This window comes from Mizuhopecten yessoensis, unplaced genomic scaffold (assembly GCF_002113885.1).
Source record: "Mizuhopecten yessoensis strain PY_sf001 unplaced genomic scaffold, ASM211388v2 scaffold9573, whole genome shotgun sequence".
NCBI classification, from domain to species: domain Eukaryota; kingdom Metazoa; phylum Mollusca; class Bivalvia; order Pectinida; family Pectinidae; genus Mizuhopecten; species Mizuhopecten yessoensis.
The window spans coordinates 343,172-364,218 of record NW_018408115.1 but is presented as its reverse complement, the minus strand read 5'-3'; positions in this window follow the sequence as shown (position 1 = coordinate 364,218).

Sequence of the window (21,047 nt, the reverse complement as noted above, 5' to 3'; positions counted from 1 at the left end):
AAGAGATACGAATTGTAGAAAAGGAACTTAGTATTTCTTCTACTGCAACTTCTAAAAAAGCACATCACAACGCAGCATCTTGTGATTAAGACAGTGATTCACCGAGTCTTGAAAAAACATTTGACTCCAAGCTCAAAAAGTTGGAGAACAAATTATCAAACAAAATAGACTCAAAGTTTGATCAGATTTTTTTTCGACTCTCAAGGCCAAAGTCAAGGTCAAGGCCAAAGTCAAGGTCATGGTCAAGGTCAACGTCAAGGTCAAGGCCGTGGTAGGAATCAAGGTCAACGTCAGAATCGTGGATTTCAGAAAGGTCAAGGTCGAGGAAGGTCAGGTCAAGGGTCAGACAACTCCCAATCAGTGAGTTCCCCAAACTAGTTACGGCCTCTGATTGTGGCCAAACAGGGGTCGATCACGTTACTTTAAACGGCCAAGATCAAGAGATTTTACATAGACTATTAGGACAGTCAAATACTGGGGAAATTATTGTTCAAGGTCAAAAGGTCAATGCACTTATAGACAGTGGTTCACAAATTTCTACAATGACCAAGTCATTTTATGATTCACTTGTGGATAAACCAGAAATTTGTGACTTAAGTATGCTAGATCTTGAAGTTACTGTAGCTAATGGTTCTATCTTACCATATTTGGGATATATAGAGTGTACTATCAACATACCATTTCAGCAGGCTGTAGATGTAAACGTCCTTATGTTAGTTGTGCCCGACACAGTACAAAATAAAACTTGTCCTGTTATTGTAGGTACAAACGTAATACGTTTTGCCCGGGAAATGAGATCTAATGATAGTAGTATCCCACCGGAATGGGACATAGCTATAAATAGCATTAATTCCTCATATGTCGTACATTCGGTACGAAAAAAGTCTATTAAGGTGGCACCGTATGCCACAACAGTTGTCAATGGGATCGTCCGAGGTCTCAATCCGGAGATTACTGACTTAGTCACTGAGAACCGTAACACACCAGGTCAGTGTTACACTGTTTATCCTCGATTGGTCAAGGTCAAAGGTCAAGCGGCTAGTGTCAAAGTTTCCGTCAAACTTTGTAATATGTCTGGAAAAACCATAACTATTAAGCCAAAGGCTGCTCTGTGTACTGTATCGCAGGCTGTAGTGGTTGATAATCTTGCTTCAAATGGGACACCAAGTGCAAATGCTGAAGTCACTCAGCCATTGCCGAAAGAGCTTGATGTACACATAGACACTACCACTTTGACTGAGGATCAATTGTTACGGGTTCGTCAGGTGCTCGGGAACTGGGTTCAAGCATTTTCATTAAGTCCATTTGACTTGGGACAGACGGACTTGGTCAAACATAAGATCACCCTCACAGACGATAAGCCATTAAAGCAACCTTATCGAAAAGTACCTATGGGTATGTATGAGGAAGTACGTCAGCATGTCAAGGATATGCTTGAGGCAGGTGTTATAAGAGAATCAAAAAGTCCTTATTCTAGTAATATTGTGTTAATACGCAAAAAGGACGGTTCACTCAGGTTTTGCATTGATTATCGGATGTTAAACGCTAAAACCCGAAAAGATGCTTACATGTTGCCTAGATTCGACGACACAGTCGATACTCTAATTGGGTCAAAGTATTTTTCCAAGCCGGATTTACGCTCAGGGTACTGGCAGGTTGAGGTCGAAGAACCAGACCGGGAGAAGACAGCCTTTTCTGTCGGAAACATGGGTTTCTACGAAACCAATCGCATGGGGTTCGGTTTAACCTCTGCCCCCGCAACCTTCCAGCGCCTCATGGAAAAATGCATGAGCGACATGCACCTGGAAGAATGCTTGATATTCTTGGATGACATTCTGATCCATTCTCGAACTTTCGATGAACATATCGGTAGACTGGAATCTGTGTTTGCCAGACTCGTTCAACATGGCTTAAAGCTTAAACCTTCCAAATGCGAGTTCTTTAAAAAGTCCATAACATATCTCGGTCATGTTGTTTCAGAGCAAGGTATTGCGACCGATCCTGAAAAGGTTTCGGCTGTAAAAAAATGGCCTAGGCCTACCAACGTCAAACAGGTACGTCAGTTTTTAGGTTTTTGCGGCTATTACAGGCGTTTTGTGCGAGATTTTTCTAAAATAGTACAACCGCTAAATGAGTTGCTACAGGGTCATGACTTAACCAAAAAGTCACCTGTGAAATCTAAGAAAAAGTCCAGGCCGAAACAAAAAGCTGAGTGGATCTGGGGAGATGCTCAACAAAAGGCTTTTGAGACTATAAAATCCAAACTGACACAACCTCCTGTATTGTCTTATGCTGATTATACCAAGCCTTTTGTCCTGCACACTGATGCATGTTCTACCGGTCTCGGTGGAATTCTGTATCAGGTTCAGGATAAACAGGAAAAGGTCATTGCATATGCCAGNAATGTTGTTTCAGAGAAAGGTATTGCGACCGATCCTGAAAAGGTGTCGGCTGTAAAAAAATGGCCTAGGCCTACCAACGTCAAACAGGTACGTCAGTTTTTAGGTTTTTGCGGCTATTACAGGCGTTTTGTGCGAGATTTTTCTAAAATAGTACAACCGCTAAATGAGTTGCTACAGGGTCATGACTTAACCAAAAAGTCACCTGTGAAATCTAAGAAAAAGTCCAGGCCGAAACAAAAAGCTGAGTGGATCTGGGGAGATGNGCTCTCGTTTACATGAGGTCAATTCTGATGGTGTTAAAGCTATCTGTCAGTCGGTTACTGTTGATGATATCCTTCCAGAGGGTGTTGTCACCAACTGTGCCGCCCACATGGCCAGTGGGTGTGCACAGGCGGTTGACAGCTTCAGCACAGTAGACTGGCAGAGAGAACAATCAGAAAATCCTGACACAGCAAGAGTTTGCGAACTGCTGAGAAACGGTTTTCAGCCCAGGGGGAAAACACTCAAAGATGAGACCCCGTATGTACAGAAACTATTGAGAGCATGGAGGAAGTTTCATTTACAGGACGGTGTATTGTATCGAACAGTTTCTCTAGAAGGTCAGGAAGTAAACCAGCTTATCCTGCCAGAGAAGTTCCATACCAAAGCCCTCAAGGGTGTCCATGATGATGTGGGACATCAGGGCAAGGAAAAGACTCTCTGGTTGGCAAGGCAGCGGTTTTACTGGCCAGGTCTGGAGAAGTCTGTGAACGAAAGAATTGAAACTTGTGGTCGCTGTCAGAGACGTAAGACTCCAGTCAAACCACATGCCAAACTGGTTCCCATACAAAGTACTAGACCCTTGGAAATTGTCTGTATTGATTTCCTGGGTCTGGAACGATCAAAAGGTGGGTATGAAAACATCTTGGTTATAACCGATCATTTTACTCGGTATGCTCAGGCAATTCCCTGTCGCAATCAGACTGCTCATACAACAGCTAAGGCCCTATATGAAAATTTCATAGCCTTTTATAGCTTCCCCGAGCGTCTTCATAGCGACCAGGGCAGAAACTTTGAGAGCAAAGTTATTAAGGAGCTTTGTCAAATTGCTGGAGTTACTAAAACCAGGACCACTCCATACCACCCAATGGGAAACGGTCAGGTGGAACGGTTTAACCGTACACTTCTTGGTATGCTCGGTACCCTTGAGGAGCACCAGAAGGCTGACTGGAAGTCCTATATTGCACCACTTGTTCAAGCTTACAATGCCACCAGGAACGACTCCACAGGGTATTCACCCCATTACTTAATGTTTGGGTGACACCCTCGCCTGTCTGTCGATGCTTTCTTGGGTGTTGATCCCGGAAAAAAAGGGGAAAGAGAACCAACCACGTACGTCAGCAAATTAAAAGGTAGGATGGCATACGCCTACAATGCTGCACGTGCAGAAGCCTCGAAAAGCGCGGCTAACAACAAGGCCCGGTACGACCGGCCTATCCGCGAATCCCGACTAGAAATAGGGGACCGAGTCCTTGTGAGAAAGGTAGGTCTCAAGGGTAAGCAAAAGCTGGCTGATAAGTGGGGACAGGAACCCTATTTGGTTGTACACATACCAGATAGTGACATTCCGGTATATAGGTCGTCAATAATTCTATGTGTTTTAACAACACGCTATCCTGATCCTTAAATGACCCTGGATCGGTATGACCTTTATGACCGGTATATCAAACATAATGATAAATAAAATACAATTAGAACAACATTACACATGATCACACATAAGCTGCCAAACAACAATAATTTAGTTTTCAATACCACACTGATTCTAAATCAAGTTTATATTAAATGCACATTTTTGGTGATTTTTTTTCCAAACCAAACAGTTCATAAAATTAAATACAAAATTTAAATAAATTCTAATAGAAAAAGTCTGTGTAGATAGTCTTTGAAGAAATTTTGTAAACTTCACAGAAATGTCAGAATTATGAAATCTAGAATCTGGTTGAATTCTTTGTCGTTTGTACGTAAACTGTGGCAGACCACCCGCTTGCATCGGCTCCTTGTACAGAACTTCCCTAAATTATAAGGTTATAGTCTCTACATTACACATCAAACCGTTATTTTCATGTAAGAATTGTTTATAAATCCTCACAGACCAGTCATCGTACATGTGCCCGTCCTCCGTTGTCATATAAACAATGGCTCCATTCCCGGGGAAAACCCCGGAACTCCGGAAGTAGTACACACGGCCTGTTGCTGACGTCACGCACACAGGGGCTTGACTCGCTAAATAACAAGTGGGTTTTTTTCCGTTACCGACCAAGTTGTTGTGGTTGTGTTCCACACGTTCACTCTTCCTAGCTCCCGTCCAACATTTTCTTTTCTAACTTTTAGTTAGACCACGTTGGGCGCCATTTGTACCCCTCTCTCAACCACAAATGAGATGAAGTCGTAGGTTTTCTTTAATATCTTTATTCCATAGACGAGAGCCTGCAACACGAATAACGCATTGCAGGTAATTACATACAATGTATAAATGAGACATAGAATACATATGAAATAGACATTGTGAAATATGAGTAATGATATTAACAATGACTTACCAGGAGACAGCAGGGATCAGTGAAGGGTAATACATATGCTCTGTGAGGTGTCGTATCATTGAGTCACGCCACGTATACAGGTGCGGGGACAGGTAAATATCTCGCGCATGCGCGTCTCGCTCACCATGCACGTACATACGCGTACATGGGGACACGTACGCTTACACCTGGTTACAATTAACTCATATCATATACTCCAGGTCTAAAAAAACACAAATAACTAGCATGGCTGACCCAGTTTGCAATGCGCTTCTTATTTTTGACAGAGTAAGAAACTGATTGATGCACATAAATGAACACACCTGTGATTCATACTGTCTTTTAAACGGATGATATTGTTACTAAATTAATGATATTATGTGTATCTTTCAAATAAAAGTTATAAATGACCAATATAGTTTGTACCTTCTTTTCCGACAACACAGTAAACCAGGTTCTTCAGGCTGGGAAGGCTCCTCGATGAAACTTTGTATGGAATCAGGCTGAGGTGGACATGAGTGGTCTTGTTAAAGTTGACGACTCGCAGTCCTTTCGTTGATGTCATCTGCCAATTCCAACTCCCAACTGTCCCGGCGAGAATATCTGCTGACAGTCAATCTCCACTCTGAAAAATATTATTGTAATGTTTGTTTTTGAGACGTGCTGCCCCCAATTGCATGATCGTAAGAGGCGACTAAATTTGGGACCTTATCTCTTCTCTCCTTTCTAAATAACTTTCTTTTTCCTAATGTCTCCCTTGACAATGCCTCACTTTTGGCCATTTGTTGAGCGTTCGCCCCTGTGAGGAAGGCTTTGGGTTCTGTCCCCTGGCCGAGACATACCAAAGTCTTTAAAAATGGCAGTTTCTACTCCTGCTTAACGCTCAGCAAATTAGGAGTGGGACGACTGGTTCGCCCGTTGTCAGTATAATGTGACCGGGTGGGGCGTCCTGCTGGGTGTCTTCGGCAGTATGTTTCAGTGAGGTAGCACTATAAAGTCGGCATCAGTTCCGCGCTATCACAAGAAGACAAACACGAACATATCGCAGCCTCCCAAAATACACACACATACACTACACGCATGCATCTTACACACAGGGGAGGCCGTCCTTAAATGACCTTAGCTGTTAATTGGACGTTAAACAAAATCAAACAAACAAACAAACAAATTTTTGAGACGCAGGTGAACCCCCGACCTTTATTAGATATTTTATATTATGGAGTTCTAGATTCTCTTAACCACATTTATTTGCGTAAATTGTGAAAACAGTCAAACCTGCTATAGCGACCACCTGCACACAACGACCACCTGTCTATTACGACCACTCTGAAACTGTCCCACGTATTTTTACTATGTATTGACACTGTCTATTACGACCACCCCACAACGCGACCAGCGACCGGTCAGTTTGGTCCGGACATCGTCTTATAACGACCACCTGCTCGTCATCGGTTTTGGCGACCAGTCCACCACTTTTCTTATGAAAAAGGTGAAATTCGTATGTCACCCCTGGGCTATTGTTTTCCAGATATAAAATTGACACATATATCTATCACATATTTTTTTTTATATATTATGTGTTTTTATTTTTTTTATCTAAAATTGAAAAAGGATATAATTATGTAACAAAACATGACTCTGACTGGGCTCTGTAAACGAACACTTTAGTTAAAGAAAAGAAATTTTGAAAGTATAAACAAATATAATGGGGGATTGGCCAAAAAACTACACAGACTTGTTTTTACCTGAAAACAGTATCTTCTGTAGTTTTAATGTGATCTGGACTGAAGGGAAGTGTACTGTTGGTCCATCAGTCTCATCACAGGACACCACCGTACCTCGGTGGCCATGTACAAGCTTTTCGGACAGGTTCCGAAAAAGAAAAACAGGCCCAAGAGGGCCTGTATCGCTCACCTGAATATTTAAGCAGTCATAGCAAAATATTCTCATTAAATATTATATTGCACTAAAAATATTTCCCTCGCAAACTTTGTTGGCGCCATCTGTTGAAACTACCAGCAAAATATTATCATAAGATTCTATGCTTTTTGATTCTTCTTCAGAAGTTGCATGACATATTTATACCTGTGATCCTGTAAGTAGATCAATGTCATTTTCCTTCTCAAATTGGTTAGCTCTATTCCAAAAAGCTACCAGCCAAATCTTATGAATCCATTCCTTTTAGTTCTCAAGAACAAATCCATTAAAATGTTGTTGACCTCTGTGACCTCTAAAGTAGGTTGAGGTCATTTTCATTTGCAAACTTTGGTGAGCTCTATCCCGGGAAGTCACCAGCCAAATATTATAATTTTATGCCTTTTAATTCTTCAGAAGAAGCTGTTTGAACTGTTTGACATATTTGAACGCTGTGACCTTGAAAGTAGGTCAAGGTCATTTTCATTCGCAAACTTTGTTTGGCTCTTTCCCAGGAAGCCACCTGCCAAATATTAAGATTTTATAACTACCAGTTCTTCAGAAGAAGTCGTTTAAAGTGTTTGACATATCTGCCTCATGTGACCTTAAAAGAAGGTCAAGGTCATTTTCATTCTCAAACTTTGTTCGGCTCTTTCCTAGGAAGCTACAAGCCAAATATAGAGATTATATACCTTTCAGTTCTTCAGAAGAAGTCGTTTGAAGTGTCTGACACATTTGACTCCTGTGACCTTGAAAGAAGGTCAAGGTCATTTTCATTCTCAAACTTTGTCGGGCTCTATCCAAGGAAGCCATCAATCAAAAAAAAAGATTCTATACCTTTCAGTTCTTCAGAAGAAGTCATTTGAAGCTTTTGACATATATGACCCCTGTGACCTTGAAAGTAGGTCAAACTAGTTTTCATTCTCAAACTTTGTTGGGCTCTATCCCAGGAAGCCACCAGCTAAATATAAAGATTATATACCTTTCAGTTCTTCAGAAGAAGTTGTTTGAAGTTTTTGACATATTTGACCCCTGTGACCTTGAAAGAAGGTCAAACTAATTTTCATTCTCAAACTTTGTTGGTCTCTATCCCAGGAAGCCACCAGCCAAATATAAAGATTCTACACGTTTGACCCCTGTGACCTTGAAAGTAGGTCAAGGTCATTTTCATTCTCAAACTTCGTTGGGCTCTATCCCAGGAAGCCATCAGCCAAATATGAAGATTTTATACCTTTTAATTCTTTAGAAGAAGTCGTTTGAAGTTTTTGACATATTTGACCCCTGCGACCTTGAAAACAGGTCAAGGTCATTTTCGTTCTCAAACTTTGTAGGGCTCCTACCAACGAATTCTAGTTTTGAAGGCGCCAATATTTTGGATAAATGTTTTTGTTCTCCAGAATCATCCGCAGAATACTGATGTACTTCATCTGACCAGTTCAAAATACAATCTCTATTATAGCTGTCCACAAGGTGATTTGTAAAGAATAGCTTTATGCTACATGTATCGTTCACACCTGGGTCAGCAACAAGTGGACGATCCAAACTTTCAATAAATTCGCTACTGCTTGGTGTCACAATGCCTCTGGAAATTTCATGAATTGCATTGATAAGGTCTACATCCGATTGCCTCTTTACACATTTTCAAAAACATCACTTTGAAAGCAAAATTCCCCGAAGTCATTGTATAGAGAATTTTTCACAGGGGGTAGTTGGTAAAAGTCACCACAGAAAAAGACCTGGATACCTCCGAATACAGCGTCACTATCTTTTATTGAACAGATTTCTTCTAACTGTTCAAATAGTTTCCTAGTGATCATAGACACCTCGTCTACTATCAACACATCAGTTGACAATATCCTTTCCCGAGTTTTGGCAAATTATACATTGTGTTTTATCAAGCTGCATATGGTGTCTGATTGATATCGGCCGTCATCAATCCCCGACCATCGATGGATGGTGGTAGCACGACATCTTGACGGAAAGTTTGTACACGCGATTCCAGTTGTACATGTTAGGTGAACAGTTTTACCTGACGATGTAAGACTATCATACAATTCAGTTAACAAGAATGATTTACATGTCCCTGCCTGTCCACCGATGTATACATTGTGTCCGTTTGCTACGAGAGATTTTGCGTCTTCCCGCAAGGAAGACATTCTGTACTTTTATCTGTTTCTGTTCGTTATTCTGATGATAATGATGCTTAGGACAAACTTTTTATCAATAAGAACAGTGACAATATGGAACGATCTGCCTGAAAATGTTGTCTCCGCACCAAATGAAAATTAATTTAAAAACAGGCTAGATAACCACTGGAAACATCAAGAACTTTTCTTTAACTTTAAATCATTCATCAAACCATAGACATTAACGTGTACCGAATATAAATATAAATATTTATGTATTTGTTTAACATAAGAGTCTTGTATATGGTTTTAGTATGTGCCTCTTAACTCACAATTTGCTCGAGTTCCTGGACCCTTGTTGACATTTTTCGTTCGTGCCATTATTTATGTATAGGATAAATCTCTAGCAAACGTTGGTTAAGTGAGTTGGAAGCACAGCATGTCGAGGGCCGATAGGCTGTGCCTGTAAAATGCACTCACTGACACAAACACATACAACCCCAAGGCATTAGTAAGTGCCGATGGTATCCAAATGCGATCCAAATGGTATTGATATGAGCTGAGGTGTTCCGAGTACAAAGGTACCTGTCAGATATTTCTAAGGTCATTTCGTGTACTGCTGCCAAGATGTTCAGTTCAGCTAACGATATTTTTATTACGCAATCGACATTTACTAGTAAACGACCAGAATCCGATAGAGAGGTTGTACGAAGCCGAGGTTACGGAACAACTGATATGTGAAAAAAACGGACATCGTTCCGATGCGGTCCGCGCGTACAAACGCACCAGTGTGGAACAGGAGTAAGTAGCCTGCTCTGTTATACAAGGCACGAAACGGAAAACGTCTGGTCTCAGTGAGGACACAGGCATCGGTGGCATCCGCAATTCGTGCATCAAAATTCGTAAAGGGGATGTGTTGGTGGAAATCCCTGTTTGAATATATATTGTGAAATACGTAAAGCGGATGTGTTTGTAAAAACTGGAAACTTCGGCTAAGTGCATTGTACATGTATACATTACAACGGCTGACTACCGTGTACCACCAGGTATTAAAGCTGGAATTAAAATTACATTTACTATCTTTCATATTTATTTGCTATCGTTTTCTTTGTTTATCTGTTTTTGTGTCTACAAACCCTATTCAACAGATGGGCATTCTGGGTACGTTTGATATGACCCTGTGTGACCTGTTGGGTAAGTGGTGATCCATTCATTAAATATCTAACCGCTAGCCGTTTAATAGTATCAATAGGTCACTACTTATCCAACAGTCACTCAACTTATCGAACGCCTAGCGGTTGAATAGGTGAACTAGTCAGTTTGTTAACACAATAGGTGACGTAATCGAAATTTTTTAATTAATATTAACTTACCTGGAAAAGCTGTACCGCTTCTCCGTCATCAGCGAAGAGTCAAGAAGGGTTCCGAACAGCGAGTAAAATAGCGTGAAATAGCTCGATCAATCAGATGCCGTCTTTTAAAGTGTGTTTGGCCGGTCAAGATGGCTAGTTTTTGTTCAAATGTGAGCCCGCTAAAGTTTTCTGGCGTGATTATATGGAAACAATGGGATGTAAATTCATATCGATGTCGTAGATAATCTCAGTTCGGTAAGTTCCTTCGCTGTATGTCATTTTTATGTACACAGGAGACCGACGGAAGGCGGTGGTCAAATGATTTTTTTTGTAGTGTTTACCGGTATCAGGTAAGTGTCCTAACTTCAAATATCCGGTGAAATTCGGAGTGTGGAAGCACGCCGTGATCTTAATCATTGGAGTATATACTTCAACTATGTATCAATGGAAAGCTGGGAATGTTTTCTGTAAGTTGGACGTTCGTTATCGAAAATTGCTTGATGTTGATTTTAACGGACTTGGTCAATTTCTGTCAAAATTTGCATCCCTGTAGTTATTTACCTTTTCATTGGTTCGAATGCATGTACATTAAATTTTTGTTTTTAAATTGTCATTTCTTTTTTTATTCAGATAATTCTCAGATAATAATTTTGAAAAAAAAAATGTATACTTATATAGAAAAAAAAAAAAACTGACATAACAAAGCGTCAAGTGCCTATGTTTATACCAATGACAAAATAAATTATATCTAAAAGGAGACTAGACTTAGAGAAAGCAGATTTAGAAATCATATGGATTGAAATTACCCTTAGTCATAAAAAAATACTCTTAGGTTGCATCTATAGACCCAAAACTCTGTTGTGGATTAATGGAGTAAATTTGATGATGTCTTGGACAATATCACTGAACTTGGCAAAGAGTATATACTTATTGGAGACATCAATCAAGATATGTTAAACGTACAACCAAATTTTCACATAATGCGGATTATGACTAAGTTTGGCATTATTAATATTATTCACGAACCTACAAGAACTACTCCTACCTCTTCTACATCTCTCGATATTATTATGACTAACAATACTGATATAGTAAAACAATCCCTCTGTCCAAACTCCAATTTGTAGTGATCACAGTCCAATTAGTTGCAATATATCTTTCAAAACTCATAAGAAAGCTGCATATAGAAAGACTATAATGTACTTAAGTGATACTGACTTTGCTAATGCTAACACCTATTTATCTAATATTGATTGGGATACATGTTTGAATGAAAATGTTGATATAGAGACTATGAATAATTTTATTTCCAGTGAAATTCATAATTGTATTAAAAAATATGTACCACATAAAGTTGTCACTATTCGTCCAAATGATAAAGTCTGGATGAACAGTGATATTAGATTACACATTAGGGCCAAACATACTAACACCACTGCAGCCTGGCAAAAATTTAGAGATATGCGAAACAGTTATTGACCTTGTAAGAGAAGCTAAGCAAAAATATCTACTCAAACTTCAGAAGTCCTTTATTGACAAACCTATTCCTCCAGGTAAGTGGTGGCGGGTTGCAAATTAACAATAAATCAAACAATGATGCTCCTCTTGTAATAAATGGTGAACTTAAATCACATCCTGTGGATAAAGCAGAATATTTTAACTCATATTTTACCTCTGTCTCTACTTCTGACAAAACTGACCTTGACATTCCTCCTATTTGTCCTATCTCACAAGAAAATTTTTCTTCCATTATTATCACTGAACATCATTATCAGCTCCAACTTATTAATGTAAAAAAACCTGCTGGTCCAGATGCACCTCCCCCTTCTTTTATCAAAGGTATTGTTGACTCTCTTGTAAAGCCCTTACTGTTATTTTTTTAACAAATCCATATCCACTGGTTGCATACCTAATATTTGGAAGTGTGCTAATGTTACCCCAATATATAAGGACAAAGGAGGAAGAGGTGACCCCAGTAACTATAGACCAATCTCTGTCACATCATTATTTAGTAAACTTATTGAAAAAATAGTTTTTAAACATCTCTTTCATTTTCTATCCGAGAATAATGTTATATCAAAAAACCAGTCTGGCTTCCTTCCCAATGACTCCACAGTTAACCAATTAATATATTTATATGATGAAGCTTCAAAACAACTTGATCAAGGGAAAGAGGCAAGGATAGTTTTTTGTGACATCAGCAAAGCTTTTGACAGGGTTTTGCACAGTGGATTGATTTATAAATTGAAGAAATATGGAATTTATGACGACGTTTTGAACTGGATTCACTGCTATCTTACTTATAGACAACAAAGGGTATTAATAGATGGCTACAAGTCAAATTTACAAACATTAAAAGCTGGTGTACCCCAAGGCTCGGTTCTCGGGTCTTATTTATTTTTAATATTTATTAATGACCTAGAAGATGAACTCCACCCCCATGTCAAACTCTTTGCTGATGAAACTTCTCTTTACGTTTTGATAGATGGTGATGGCAGACATGCTGCAGCTATACTTAATGAGGATTAACGGAGAATGTCTCTCTGAGCTGATAAAGGGGGAATATCATTTAATCCAAGTAAAAAACTGAATCATGACTAATGTCCAATAAAACTAATTCTGAGACAACTCATCCAGATTTGGTATTCTCAAATAGTGTCGTTATAAATGTCAAAAATCATACACATCTTGGCTTGCTTTTTAATAGCCGTGGATCATGGTCTGATCAAGTTAATTTTATATATGGAAAAAGTTGTACAAAACTACAAATAATGCGAATGCTCAAACACAAGCTAGATAGAAAATCTCTTGAAATAATTTATAAATCTTTTATAAGACCAACACTTGAATATGCTTGCGCTGTGTGGAATAATTGCACCCAGGGTGAAAGTGACTTATTGGAATCAGTCAAATTAGAATGTCTCAGAATTATATCAGGTTTGAGAAGAGGTACAAGTCATAACTTAATATATAAGGAAGTTGGTGTAGATAAACTAAAAATAAAACGTGATAATTACTAATGTATATTATTTTTCAAGATACTGCAGCATGACTGTCCTGACCATCTTTATGATTGTATTTTCCATATTTTAATAATGATATCCTCGCCTTAGACATCATAGAAACTTTATTGTTTCCTTGTGCAGAACGAACTTGTATGAAAATAGAATGATATCTCTGTGGAATAGGCCAGACTGTATTTTTCCAAAACTCACTTCACTGAGACAGTTAAAACTTGAATTACTTAAGGAAAGTACACAAGTTTTGCAACAATATAACTGTACGAATATTTTTAAATACGGTGGCTCCAGGAAGTTGAATATACCATTATGCCAACTACGGAATAAAGTCAGCCAATTAAAATCAGATTTATATAACTACCCTAAATGTGACTGTGGTTATATTATTGAAGATGCAAATTACTTCTTCCTCAATTGGCCCAAATATATAGATGAAAGACAGGTTTTATTCAATGCGTTATCTAATTATAACGAAATTGACAACATCATCTTAAATACTGTTACTTTCACTAAGGGTGACATGAACCTTAGCAGTGAATCAAATAAATTTATTCTCTCATATGTTCTGGAGTTTATTGACAAATCTGGAAGATTTTAACTTAAACTATACTAAAAAAATAATATATTACAATGTGTTTGTATTTGCTATTTCATAACAATAACTCTGGTGTAATTGGGAGGGATGGCACTGTGTATAGTGACAGTATCTTTGAAGTGCCTCCAACCAAACACTAGGCTTTTAATAATTGAGGTAAATAGACTACATTAATTGAAATGTTAAAATCTATGATATTCTAATTATTATTTTCTGTGAACATGTTTTAATGGTTCTATTATTCTCCTATTAATTCGAACATATACTACATCTTCTCTATAAAACTCTCTCTATATATATATATGTATATATGAATGTATGAAATGTGTGTACTTTCTCTGGAAAGGGCTTTTATGGGCAATGCCTGTGCCTAATCCAATTGTGTTTTTTGAATACAATAAAATTGATTTGAAACAATCAAAACAATAATTCCTATTCCCTCAGACAAACAAGACTGTTTAATCCACCAATATGCAGAACTAACAATTATTTTGACAGTTTCCTCCCTCCAATGTGCCTCACAAATAACACTACTGATAATGATCTCTTAAACTCCCCAACTCTTATTCTTTGTCAACTTAGAAACTTCTGTAGCAATTTAAATTTTGATTTATTCAATGATCATTTAATTGACTGTCCCTCTTGTGCTTGCTCTTTTGAATATGAAACAGTTTTCCATTATTGTCTTGAATGTCCATTGTATAATGATCTCAGACTTACTTTAAATCATAACCATATTGATACAAACATTTTTTTCTGCAAGGCTGTCCTGGTTGTTATGGACTAACAAACAGACAGTTACTTAATAATGTACAGTTATTCATAGGTAAATCGAGGCGTTTTAATCTCTATACGATCTAACCGATCTAACCGGCAATGACCTTATACTTTATACTTTACTATTCCTATTCCTAATACTATCCTATTACTATTTCAATTATACTCAACACATAAGTAAATTTACCTACTTTTCTATAAATTGTATTTTTCTACGGACATAGGAATTTTAAGTTGAGCATGCTTGTTTGTTGTTGTTTGTTGTAAGATTTGTTCAATCTGTCTTGTTTTACAGTTTCCATCTTATACTAGAGATGCCAGGACATTTTATGGACATTGAAAATATTAAATTACTATTGCTTAAGTATATAGTGCTGGTCAAAACAAACATTTTGATACCTCATTTGTTATAATTGGTTGAATATTTTTGAAATTATGGGATTTCAAAGTTCGAAAAATAAGGCTCAGTGTTTTCCATTTAGATTGAAAATGACAAACTGAATGAAATACCATATTCAGAATCATATAATTAATGAAATATACACTCTATTGCCACTTAAATAGTATTTGCACAATACGTTTATCCCATATTAGCAGGAAATCAACAGAAAAGGGTAATAATTATTATATTTTTTCTTTTATTACACTCCAAAAACCCAGAATCGTGCTGTTTTTTAAATAAAGAAGCAAGTGGCACCGACGGAATCATGCAATTTATACATGGTGCACATACATAGATGTCAATTTCTCTTAAACTAACAGAGATATCTTCATGAAACTTTATCAGTATGCTAATAACATATGTATCTTTAAGTAGTTTCACTTAAGAGTTTCAGCACCTTCTAAAAATAGAATGGCGGCCATCTTGAAATTAAAAAGGGCCGCCATATTTGGAAATGGCAAATACATATTTTTTGTAAAAGCAGAACAACTTGAGATATCTCATTGAAAATTTAAAGTTTTGTTATTACTAATATTTCAGATAAATTAAAACAAAAAATATATTAAAAAAAGTTAAAAATGTCACAATTAATGACATTTTTAACAAGAGGCCCATGGGCCTTAACGGTAACCTGAGTCTATAGTATTTATTTTTGTTGTTGAAATATGTACCAATTTGAGTAAAAAATAGTATAATGTTAACTTAACTTTGTCAGGACCATGAGCTGATCATTCCTAGACCAATTTTAAGTGAGATCGGCCTATTAGAACTTAGTAGCAAAATAGCGGCCATGGCAGCCAAATTGTATTTCTGATTGACCCGAAAAATAACAACACTTTGTCAGGACCATGAGGCGATCATTCCTACCAACTTTCAGTTCAATCGGTCCAGCAGAACTTGACTTTAAGTTTGAAATAGGTTTTCAAAATGGCGGCCGTGGCGGCCATATTGGATTTCTGATCGACCCGAAAAATAACAACACTTTGTCAGGACCATGAGGCGATCATTCCTACCAACTTTCAGTTCAATCGGTCCAGCAGAACTTGACTTTAAGTTTGAAATAGGTTTTCAAAATGGCGGCCGTGGCGGCCATATTGGATTTCTGATCGACCCGAAAAATAACAACACTTTGTCAGGACCATGAGGCGATCATTCCTACCAACTTTCAGTTCAATCGGTCCAGCAGAACTTGACTTTAAGTTTGAAATAGGTTTTCAAAATGGCGGCCGTGGCGGCCATATTGGATTTCTGATCGACCCGAAAAATAACAACACTTTGTCAGGACCATGAGGCGATCATTCCTACCAACTTTCAGTTCAATCGGCCCAGCAGAACTTGACTTTAAGTTTGAAATGTAAAATGTTAACGGACGACGGACGACGGACGACGGACGAAAACGGATAGCAATAGGTCACTTGAGCTAAAGCTCAGGTGACCTAAAAATCCAATATGGCCGCCATTCCCTGTCAATATATTAAGATTTCCTGAGTCGATCATCTGTCGAAACTCTTCCGCTGTACATGATTTCAACTTTTTCGCTTAGAGTTTTTTTCCTTTTCACTGTTTGCGTTGCCTTATTTACAGTTTATTGAGTTTTAACAATGAGACAAGACAGATATCATATGGGCAACACTATACAGCATATGCAACTTAATTTCATGGCAGTGGCATACAAATCCAATACTCCATCGTTATATATATTTTGATCCAGAACCAATAAAATCTATAACTTCTATAAATTATAGTCAGATTAAATTTAACCTGACAGTGCAAGGTATTTTTTTGACAAATGATAATTTAACGTGTATGATATATTGCCCGGGTGTCATTTGCAAGATTTACTCCATCCTGTTAGGTTAAAGTAATCAAACTATGGTTGTTTTAAATACTGGTTAAACTTTCAATGCAATTCACTGTAGATCTAGATTTAGATTTTACCTAGAGTTAAAAGTATTCTCTTTTGTAGTCCAAATATCTTTCTTGTATAGACTGAATATTTGGGATGGACCAGGTCCGCCCACTGGAGTCCTTCGGTACAATGTCAAAATTGGAAAAAAACACAAAAATATTTTCAATTTCCGACTCGTCCAATCTGTTTCGCCATCGAAATGAAGATAATGCACTACTGCAGGGATGAAGAAATTTCACAACTGCCCGATTGTCATCACAAAGTTTGATTACCTGTCCAGGATAGAAGCAGTCAGAATATGCGACAGCAACCATTTGATTTAATTCAAATTTAAACACTGATGGATCAGTTTGAGGTGGAATACTTATTTGATCAGACTCGGCATCAGAGCCTGATAAATCACTTATTTCGTCACAAACATGTTTTGCCTTTTTTGGTGTCGACTTATTTTCTGTACGTCGTCGCCGCTTGTTTGTTGGAGGCTGCTCTCTGTCACACACATTACTGTCATTAGAAACAGGTATATTACAATTCTGTAATCGCTTCAATTGTTTTTGTTTAATGTCCTCAACTTTTTTAAGAATTATCAACCTGTGTGATTTCATGAAATTATCTCTTTCTTCCTTGCTGCGGATTTCAAAAACATTTACTGTCTGAACTTCAGTAGGTAGACGGCTAGACGGACCACATTCCTTTATTATAAACTGTAAATTGGAAATAAGCTCCGAAATGGTGAAGATTTTCCCTTCTGAAGAAAACTGAAACAGAGACTTGTCAGATGGCACATTCTTTAAAACAGTCTTTCTATATTTAAGTTGACATTTGACTGCATCCACCTTAGAAGAAGAACTGACTATATTATTTAGATTTGTTGTCATTGAGTCATCGGTTTCCCATAGACCACCCCATTGCTGGACGTCACGGTTTAACTTTAAAATTTCGTTAATTTTGCGACGTTCTGTGTTGAGGACAGCTTCTTCCTTCTGTTTCAGTTGTTCAGCATGTTTCAATTTAATTTCAGATTTTCTTTTTTGAAATTCTACCATTATTTTTGGGGCACTTTTTCTTGCCATATCGAAAACGATATCCTTCTTTTCCTTTTCCATATTGTCCAACCACTTTAATGTTTTGTTGTTAGTGAACAAAATCATTCCCTCCAATGCAATTGTATTAGCATTTGGTTTTTCCCGTTGAAGACGATCCAGGTTAGCAAAATCTCGCTCAGGCACAATATTTGTAGCAGAAACTGATGAACTGTTTTGTTTTAAAGAAGGAAAGTCTGGAGTTGTGTCACAATGGAATTTGCCACCAGGCAGATTGTCACCAAGTTGACGATGTATGATGATGAGAAAGTTTGTACAAAGAATTTGTAAAATTTCAATAGTGAGGACATTTAAGGTCTCATCATTCACCGAGAAGAGAGAGTCATACACACTATCCTTCACAGTAAAATTGGGATATACAGGTTCACCGAGCAACAAATTGGAGGAATCCTTTGAAAAATCTTCAAAATACGATAAAACAGACGCCCACATGTCATTAAGATCTAATATATGCTTGGCAGATTCTATCTGACGCCATATTGGTCCTGTAAGCAGTTTATCTATTATACCTAATGCCCGACATCCCGCGACGACACCATCGTTCGCAAGGTATGCACCAACAGCTGAAACAAGTTTATTTTGTTTATCATTAAAATATACATCTATAAATTGTTCAATGTCTTTCCGATGATAAAATACAGTGGCTGCCATGGAAAATATAGCATTAATACGATGTCCGTGAAATGATGTAATTTTCAAATCCTTAGGAATTTCCAGATTTTGTAAATATGTCTTAAAAAGAAGACCATATCCTGACTTTTCATCAGCACCTGGAACACACAGTTTTGATGTTGCCCTAATAAAATCTGAAGTGCTGAAGTATGAAAGGTCGGTAGGAGAGTCCGACATCAGTACACTTTTTTCCCACTGTCTCAGGGCGGTTTCTGCCTGCGATCCCAAGTTTACCAAAACATGCAGATTACACTTAAAGTCATTTATTTCAATGTATTTTTTTTTAATATTGTCGGGTAATGTATTAAAGTTTTCCATGATAAGTGGTAAACAGTCTGACTTCCATTTTTCTAAATGTCCTTTCAAGGAAGTATTCACCACGTGTCTGTCTGTCATCATATAGTTTATTTTGCTTACAATTTCAGCTGATTTTCCTTCAATATTGTCAGTAACAACAAGTTTTGAAATATCGTCAATTATGTTTTTGATCATTTCAAAGAATGATGCAGATGTACCACTAACAATTTCACTTAAACCAACACTGTATTGCCCTGAAGAAGTTCCTATTTGAAGACCACCATACTCTCTGCCCGCTCTCTTTGTCCCATCAGTGTGTAAAGTGCAGTTGTCGACAACTTGAATTTGAGCAATAGCTTTGGCCTCGACAAGCATCATCTCGGCAAATGTCTTTTTTGGTAGTCTGTCAACACAAACATCTGTCAGTTTCGAAATTACAGTTCTGACTAGTTTCAACATTTTTAACTCCAACATTCATGGAAAGGAGAGACGCATATACGTCTCTTATCTCATTGACATATTTACCGCCATGAAAAGTTTGGATGGCTTTACCAGTATCAGTATTCTCCTTTGTAAGTTCAAGAATTTTTTCTTTTAAAAATTCATTTTCATTTTCCAAGAAAGAAATGGTTTCATTGACCTCACTTTGAGTCTGCACTTGACTTGAATTATATGTAGGTTTGTTTGTTTGTTTGTTTGATTTTGTTTAACGTCCTATTAACAGCTAAGGTCATTTAAGGACGGCCTCCCCTGTGTGCAAGATGCATGCGTGTTGTGTATGTGTGTGTATTTTGGGAGGCTGCGATATGTTCGTGTCTGCATTTCTATGTTCGACATTTACATTTTTTCTCTGACTCATTCTTCGGATTTTGTAATGTCGTAGTAGCACATTTTGACGTTTATATTTCTGTTTCTGTTTGTTGATTCTCTCCTGTGTGATTTGTACCTTCCTTCTACATTCTGCATATTTCTTTGTTAGTTGATCTATTTTACTATCACGCCGTCTAATTCTCCTGTTGACATTTCGCGTTGATCACACTGATAAGTTTTCTTCACATTTTTTTTTTCTCAAGACAGTTATTCTTTTTGCATGCTTCATGCAATTTCAGACTTATTTCTCGCTTTTCTTTTCTTATATCACAAATTTCATTTCTTTCTGGTGTAATTTTAGGGGGTGGGGCAGTAGATGTGGAGCTTGGAATTCCATCACAATTTGTTGTTTGAGACAGATGTTGATCACTAATAATGTGAGAGCTCTTTAGAATGTACAGTTTGTTGACATAATCATCCTGTTTTACATGGTCAAAATCTAAACTCTTTTTCCTCTTGTACACGCGATCCCAGCACAATCTTAAAGAGCAAAGGTGATGGTTCTCGCCACCCACAAGACACTTCATCCATTCTTCACATTTTTTGTATGAAATGTTATATGTGTTCCGATAAAAACGCAATTCTAAAACCATTTTGTTGGTAACAGCCATGATTTGGTAATTCCAAACCTTCGACACTCAACTCCGATTTCAATATTTGTACTGAGAGGAGGAATGACATCATCAGTTAGTAGCCCATAATTTTTCTTTTTCTCTACCTTTTCCTTCAAGTTTTTTACTTTTCGAATAAAGCTGGAGATATTCTTGATTTCTGACTGAAGATTTCTGAATATAATTGGGATATTTCCTTTGAATGAAAGGTTCAGATCTTCTTCAATTGTCTCAATTGTACAAATCCAGAAACATAATTTTCTGTAGACAGGATTTGTTATCTTTGTAAGGGGCCATTCACCTGAAAATCAACGGAGGGATAATAAATATATTGTACCATCTAGGCATAAATGGACGGGACGTTTCATAAAAGACAAAACGGATAAGATACAGGTG